Here is a 7,967-nt window from a genome sequence, read left to right as displayed (position 1 = left end):
CCCCTCCCCCCAAGGCCGTCCTGTGTCCACTAGTGCCCACCTCCTCCCTCTGTCCGCCACCTAGCGCCCTCCAGGGACCCCCCGAGGCTCCAGGGTGCGCCGGAGGGGCAGTGCTGGACAAGGATTCCCCCACCTCACCCTTTCTCTCTTGCTCTGTTTGCTGACGCCGAGGTAGCGCAGCACGGCCACACTCGCGAGTTTCGCCGGTTGCCGCCGTACCCGCGTCGCCGGGCCGACGGCCCGCGAGCGCGGGCACGAGCTCCCCCGGGGGCCAGCCCAGCCCGCTGCTCCGGTCGCAGAGTCGTGACAGTGTGGTCGGGAGGCAACCGGAGCGGAGGTGCCATGCCGCGAGGAACGGCTGTCGGTCCCACTTGAGTACCGAGCTTCGCCGGACACCGCCAGGCCCGAGCGCGCTCGCGGAACCACGAGGTAAGCGGTACGGACCCCCCCAATCCTGGACCGGGTACGCACAGCATACACCGACATCTTCTCTGTTGCATCCGGTATTCTTGCGGCTTCTGTGTGCCGCGTCAGACAGTGACATGTCTTTCGCGCCTGCACGCTTGTCCCTGTGTCATCCCCCCAGATCGAACAGGTCAGTCAAAATTGACTCAGTGACTCCTTTTCGATGTCACAAAGTACCTTAATATTTTTTTCGAAACATGGTCACATCAACGTCATTTGGATGCCCATGTTCCACCCGTTATTCTGTCACGCCCACCACGGAGAGCAACTCCCCGCCTCCTCCCCTGCTTCTCAATAATAAATGGACCCCCTCACAAAGTTATTTCAAGGAAGTGAGCTACTGCGCTGGGCCTTCTGCGGTGGCGAGGGGCGTTCCCTCAGGAGCGCGACGCCTCAGACGTGCGTGCGGCGAGCGGAAGGGTGAACAAGTGTCATGACCCGGGCAGGGTACAACAGGGCGGTCCATCTGCGCAGTTCTTTCTTCTGGTCACACTGCCCGCCGAATGCAGGCGTGCGAGCGCGGTTTGCATATTCGCACGGGGGCCGCAGAGCGCTTCGCTGCGGAACGATGGACAAGCCCGTTCGCACGCCTGCATCCGGTACAGTATAACCCGAAGAAAGAACGGCGCAGATGGACCACCCCGTACCGAGTGTAAAGGCTAATACACCCCAGTCTTGCGGGTGCGGCTTTGCATACCGGAGGGGCTATGGCGCCTTACGGGCAGATCGAGTAGGCAAACCCGCAACACTGGGGAGTATTGCCTTTATAGACGGCATAGCAGGAGGCGGTGGTCAAGCGGACGCGTCTTCTTCGATATGAATATCGTGATGGACGCTACACCATCGGAGGATGCGCGCCCACTGCCCACACAAACAGGTGACTCGCACTTTGATGTGGAAGCGGCGGTCGGAGGTGCGCCTCGCCCCGCCCTGCCACGCCCCTCCCCGCGCGTCTCCGTCGTTGTCAATCTCCTGCTACTGCGCTGCGGTTGTCGTGTCTGGCTCGGCGGCGGGGCGCGGGGCGTCATTGGGTCGGGTCTAGAGCGACACCCTGACCTGTCTCCATAGCGACGCACTGGTGCACGGTTCCGCTGGTCGCGCGCGCCATCGCCAAGGTTTCAGGCAATCATGGCGAGTAGGAAGGGAAGCCCGCCGCGGAGTCCTTTCTTCGACCCGGCGTCACTCTCGGACGGGGCGACACGTGCGCTCTCCACGTGCAGCGTGCAGGCGTTCCAGGCGTGCACTCCGCGGGACGTGCGAACTCTCGTGTGAACTCCACGCGGAGCTCGAAGACCCCTCACTTATTTTCCCGAACCAGAGCCGGTCGCTCTTTATCACACGCCATTAATCCTCTCTCGGACATCGCCGAAACTCAGTACAGTCTCGTGCACTCGCGGGAGGAGTGTACTTATTCCACTTGGTATGCTCCCGAGCGAGTGCGTGACTCTTTCAAAAATAACTTTGTTTTTTTTTTCCTCCGCGTGCTCGGGTGAGTTCGCGGCCTGAGGTTCACCCAGATTCCGGAATCCGGGACCTCCCGCTGCGCTCGGGACTATAATATCGCGTCGTCTCCAAATAAATTAAACATACACACATGAGAAGAATGGCGCGGTTCCCGTCGGCGCGGCAGCTTTGTGGTCTTCAGAAATAAAGTCATAGATGTGCTTCCACGTTGTGGACGTACATGTAGAGGAGTGGGGATTCAGATGAAAGGAAGCACGCGGAAGGGCAAGCTGCAGGTCATATCAAATTTTACGTGTTAAATTCAAAGAAAGAAAATGAACGCGTTACAATAAAAGCACGCCCATTAAAGCTGATGGTGCACCCCAAAAATATAAGGTTCTTGAATCAAGTACATATCCTTGGAACAAGTCATTTTCCTAGACTTGTGCTAGGAAATGGACTTGTTCCAAGGATATTCACTTGGTTCAAGAACCTCGTTTTTTGGGTGTAGAACGGCGATAAACAGTTTTGGATCTGAATTAATCTTAATTTGAATCTGGATTCGCACGGGTTCGACGGTCCGTGTGGTGACGCACATCGCCGTATTTCCTGGCTACACCTTTTTTGGCACTCAGCATCGCCCAAGCAACGTAAACAACGGGCTCTTGTAGGGGCATCTCCCTCCGAAACTATTTTTCATCAAATGAAAGAAACAGTCGAACTTTGTTGACATAGATATCGGGATGACAGATGAGGGCGCATCGTCAGAGACGATCGCCACCACATCGCATCGCGGTCAGGCGGTGACACGGCGACACACCTGCGCTCACTTCAGCACGCCAACCAGCGTCAGCAGGTGTCAGCATGTTGCTCTTAGCGATTTTCCTTATTCAGCTATCCTCCTCTGGCAGCCGACGAAAGAAGTTGCCTGATTCAAAATAAGAAAGGAAAAACGGGAAAAAAAAAGAAAAGAGGTTGTCACCCATAGCGCCCAGGCTTCTGCCCTGCCGGGTAAAAATCCATATTTATGCACGAGACGTATTCTTTTTCGATGCTTGTTCTCATTCGCACCGTCACGGGTGCAAGAGTGGGTGTCAACGAGAGACGCGAGGGAACCCACAGGCTTTCAAACTATAAAGGCACAAGTTACTCTTGCCATTAGCAAAAGGAGAGAGCAGTGTTTTCCCCAACGATATACATTTGCCCGTGACAAAACGGATATATTGAAAGCCATGACGGCATGACTCGGCTGCATAGTGTCTGTCCCCTTGTCTAAACGCCTTTCATGGACCTCCTCCCTTGGGCGACGCACCACCTTGGTCCAGCAGGGCGGGCGGGCAGCCGCGCGACCGTCCTATGTGCGTGACGAACTGACGAGCGCCCCCTCGCCCCCCCCCCCCCCCCCCCCTTTCCACCTTCGCCACGCTTCAGCACGTCGCGCGGGATACCAGAGCGCGAGTAGAGCATGCAAGTCGCGCCATTGTCACGTCGTTCGATCGCTCCCGGGCAAATATAGCCGGTGCTGTACCTATCCTCTGACCTCCTCGAACTCCTGCTCGTGTGCGTCGATCAGCATCGGAAAGTCCCCCCTTCGGAATCACTCAGCGATGATGTTCCTCCCGGTCCAGCCGGTCCGGCGGCAGCGCGCGCGCGTCGCTATGTAATTGCCCGAGAGCCCGCGGTGTTTCCTTCTCCGCCTGCCGATGTCGTTTTCCCCTCCGCCTTGTTCATTCCCGTGACCTTGCCGGCCGGGGCTTTAGCCGGGGCGTGGCGGCACCCCGGGGTGGTGGTGGCCGCCATAAAGGACTCGCAACGGTCCCGGCTGCGGTGGGGCCGAGAGGGGGGAGGGGGTGATTAGGCGCGTCCGTGGCGGGCAAAACTTAGATCTGGCGCGGCGGCCAGCTATCGCTGCATGAATACTAACGCACACTGCCGTCCCGTCCGCCCTGGCGCGCCGCCGCTCCAACCCCTGCCCAACCCGCAGCCCAAGGGTGCGGTGACCGACCCTCTCCCCCGCCCCTCCCCCTTTCCCCCAACCCTCTCCCGGGAGGTGGGGGTGGGGGGTTCGTGCGTCGGGGCTAACGCAGAAACGCTGCTGTCCAAAAGTAAGGAAGACGCCCGCCGGCGGCGTTGCCGGGACGTGAAGGAGGAGAAGAACAATTAGTTTGACGACGGTGTGCACAAAGTGAGTGGGCGCTCCATTTATAACGCGCGGAGCAGTTCGTTGCGTTGAACCATTAGTTAATCATATGATCTCCGCGGGTCGGGCGGCGGGTGGAAGCGTGCCGCAGAGCGGCCTGCTGGCCGCCGCTACCGCCGGCCGCCGCCCCCACAGTGCCACGCCCGAGCGGAGGGGAGCGCCTCGACGGTGGGCAACCCATGGCGTTGCGGCGTGGCGGGTCTGCCTACCCGCAGGGGGTCTGCAAGGACAAGCTCCTCGGGGCCGCCGCCCCCGTAGCGCCACGCCCGCGCGGAGGGAAGCGCCTTCACGGTAGGCAACCTATGGCATGGAGGCGTAGCGGGTCTGCCTACCCACAGGGGGCTCTGCATGCGCGCGCTCCGCGCTCGCGCTCTAGGGCTCCTCCGCGTCGACACGCCAGCTTCCAGCTCCACCTGCAGCGCTCGTGAGGGGCCTGGTCTCCATCCATCGTGCGATAGGCATCTCTCTCTCTCTCCTTCGGTCTCCCGTCCTGGTCACACTCACGGGATCACCCTGCAGCTTGGCGGCCGCGCGACGCGACGCCTTCCCCACGCTGCAGGCCATCCCCTAGCCCTGCCTGCCGGTCGCGCTCCCCTCCCTGTTCCAGGTCATGTCCCCCCGCTGGCTGGCTGTGCTGCTGCTGGCGCCTGGCCGTGCTGGCTTTACTGCCGCGCTCACCTGTGCTCCCCTCCATGTTCCAGGCCATGTCCCCCCGCTGGCCGGCCGTGCTGGCCGCGCTGCTGCTGACGCTGTCGGCGCCGCCCGGCCGCGCCCTGAGGCTGCCCTGGCCGATGCAGGTGGTCGCCTCCCGCCTCGGCATCCGGGCGCTCGCCGGCGACGCGGCCCCCGCCCAGCAGCTCGTGGACGCCGCCGGCGACTGCGGCAGGGACTGCTGCGGAGCGGACTGCGAGCCCTCGCCGCCCCTGCCCATCGAGGCCACTCTCACCGCGGTAAGCCTGACCCGGGAGGGGGTAAAAGTGGTACTTTTTACTCCGTTCTTCCGGTGAACCCAGCGTCCTCCTGCAAGCAGCCTCTGCGTCAATAACGACAGTCTCAATAACCGCATTGTCTGGCTGGGTCTCCTGCTCACCTGTGTGTTTACCGACAAGTGGTTCACTGGCGTTTACTACCCGGGGAGCTGGTGCGCGTTCAGGGCCAAGGCGGAAGCTCCGGGGCGGGGCCATGGCCACTTTACCTGCGGCCTACGGGCGCAACAGATAGTGCCGGAGCAAAGCGTTACACTACTGCTGCCCATTGTCCGGCCGGGGGCGGCGAGTCTCTAATACTCTAATACCAGCCCATCAACGCGGAAGGTGCCGAGCCCGGCCTCGCCCCGCCCCGCCCATCACGGCCATCGTCCCGATACTCTAGTTCAGGACGTGATGAGGGAGGCTGGAGGCTCGGCTGGAGGCTGGGTTTGCCGTCCGCTCGGCACGCACGTTGTCATCCAGCACAGTCCGCTCACGTGCGCGTGGCCGCGCGTACCGTCGGGGCGGGGCGGGCTGGAGCGTGGCATGGCGTAGTGGGCATTTCAAACGCGGGCACACGCACACACACACACACACTGCCCTGATCCGGCCGGTTCGACCTTTAAAAACAAAATTCTTTGATTGATCCCAAGCTTTTATGCGTGAGCCTGACGGGAAAGCAGGACGGAGCTCGCGCATGCCATTTTAAAAAGTCGAAGTTTAGGTCCGTTTGTTTGTTTGTTGTAAAATGAAATCAAGGCATGACAAGACCGTCACGGCATTCTTGCTGGCTGGTCTCGTGACTTCAAAACCTCAAATGGGTAAAATTATAATAAAAAGACGACACGCCGGTATGTACGTAATGATCCGGCTCACCTGCGGCCAAAGTGACTTGTGATGCGCGGGAATCGCCTCATTGTGCCACCGCTGTGCGCGTTACCGACCGGGCCGGGCTGAGGCTTCTCGTTACGCGTTTGCTTTTGCGACCTTGTGATTTGACCTCGTGCCGCGGGGCCGACCCGCCGCCAGTCTCTGCGGGGTGTGGGCGCGGCGGGCGGCGCGCGGGAGCTGCTCCGGCAGGGCTGGCGGCAGACAGGAGGAGAAGTTACAAGGAGCCCGCGTCCGAGGCGCCGCCGCCGCACCTAAACGATCAACGACCGAGCGGGGTTTTGTACCGAGTCTTCACGCGAATCTACTCGCGAACCAGAAAACAACACTTCGTCGTGGCCGTGGCCTCTCTAGCCAAGGGGCTGGTCCTCTGGGTGCTGAATGCTGACTACAGTGGAATAGAGGCATAGATATTCAGCATTAACCAACACGTTGCTTCACCCAAAACATGTGTTATCAATTCAATTATCGTATACGATTAAGCATACTTAAAATTTTGAGCCCCATTTCTTGTTATAAGGAACTTAAAACAAGAAATGGGGCTCAAAATTTTAAGTACGATACTTGAATTGAGAATACATTTTTATGGGTAATTAATCTCTGTGCATTTTCCTCTCTCACCTCTCTGCCTCTCTGTCTCTCTTTGTCCCCTTTTCTCTCACACGCGCACCCACCAGAAACGCACACACTTTCATTATATGCCACTCCCCTCCCACTCCACCCTCGCAGACGCATCGCGTGCTGTCTCTGAATAAAACAGCGATTCGCAAGTGGAGTGGCGGGCGGGGCGACGCGGGGCGTCCTCCTTGACGCAATGACGCCCTTCAGCAGAGCAAATTTGTAGATCGCGGAACTTCCGAGGCGAGCATTCCTCGTATGTTTCATGTATCGTGCACAGGCACACGGCACAAGCACAGACAGCTCCTGTCGTTCCTCGGAAGCTGTAAATACAATTGGTACCTCTATGCAGTCAGCAACAGAGTTTCCGAGAAGCAATTAGGAAAACAGTGCAAATTCTTCATTATTTTGTTTCAAAAATTAATAATTGAAGATATATTTTTGAAGGGTTCACACTAAAAGCTTATGAACATTTTTATCCATAGCTTACTGAGCTCTATATACGTGCTAAGCTTACGCATTTTTTTATACGCCGGTATGAACAAATTTGTTTATACTGGCTTTTTAAAAAAAAAAGCGAAAGCGGAGCACGTACACAAAACTCGATAAGCGACGAGAATATAAATGTTCATAGGCTTTTAGTGTGTTCGAATGTGTCCTATTTTTTCGTATATTGTGGATAGCTGTCTCTTATTGTCTGATTCAATTTTCCCGGTGCTGCACACATTCTGTCCAGTTCCACACTCAGACGATAATACTCGCAACAGGGCTGCTGCCACATGCGAGTAGCGGCCTCCTCAATGGAAAGCCAAACAGAACAAGCGAGTTTAAACCCCCGTACGAGTGGGACTTCCAGCTAAGGTCTTGCTGAAGAGGCGGGGCACGAACACCGCTTTGTGATGGCTGTATCATCAGCCCGCGTGGAAGTAATGCACGCCCGCGCCGGCTGGCAGGGCGCGCTCTCCAGCCCCGGCAGCGCGAGCGGCGCGAACACAGGGAGCGCCTCCCACTACCCCTCTCCGCGCTCTTCTTCTCATATTCCACCCCCGCCCCATCTCTCCGTCTCACCGTCTCCTCGACCCGTCCCGAGAGCGCGCGCGCGGCCTGATTCAAGAGTGTTGTTGTTCCCGTTCCTGTTTTCACGCTCTTTTGGCTCGCCGCCCTCCTCTAGATGCTTAGATTCACGGAACGACGATCTGCCCAACCCCATCCCGGCCGCGAACCCGAGCCTTCCCTCCCCTCCCCGCCGCCTCGTACCGCTGAGCTCGTGCTCCATAGCCCGGCTGATGCCTGCCATCCGTCGGTTTTAGTTACGTCTGGCTGCTCCACACCGCGTCACACGGGTCGTACCACCGCATCGCGCGGGCTTTGGCTCCGCACCCCCC

The sequence above is a fragment of the Frankliniella occidentalis genome, unplaced genomic scaffold, assembly GCF_000697945.3.
Source record: "Frankliniella occidentalis isolate FOCC.00 unplaced genomic scaffold, Focc_3.1 Scaffold20, whole genome shotgun sequence".
Taxonomy (NCBI): domain Eukaryota; kingdom Metazoa; phylum Arthropoda; class Insecta; order Thysanoptera; family Thripidae; genus Frankliniella; species Frankliniella occidentalis.
Note: the sequence above shows the minus strand (reverse complement) of the source record.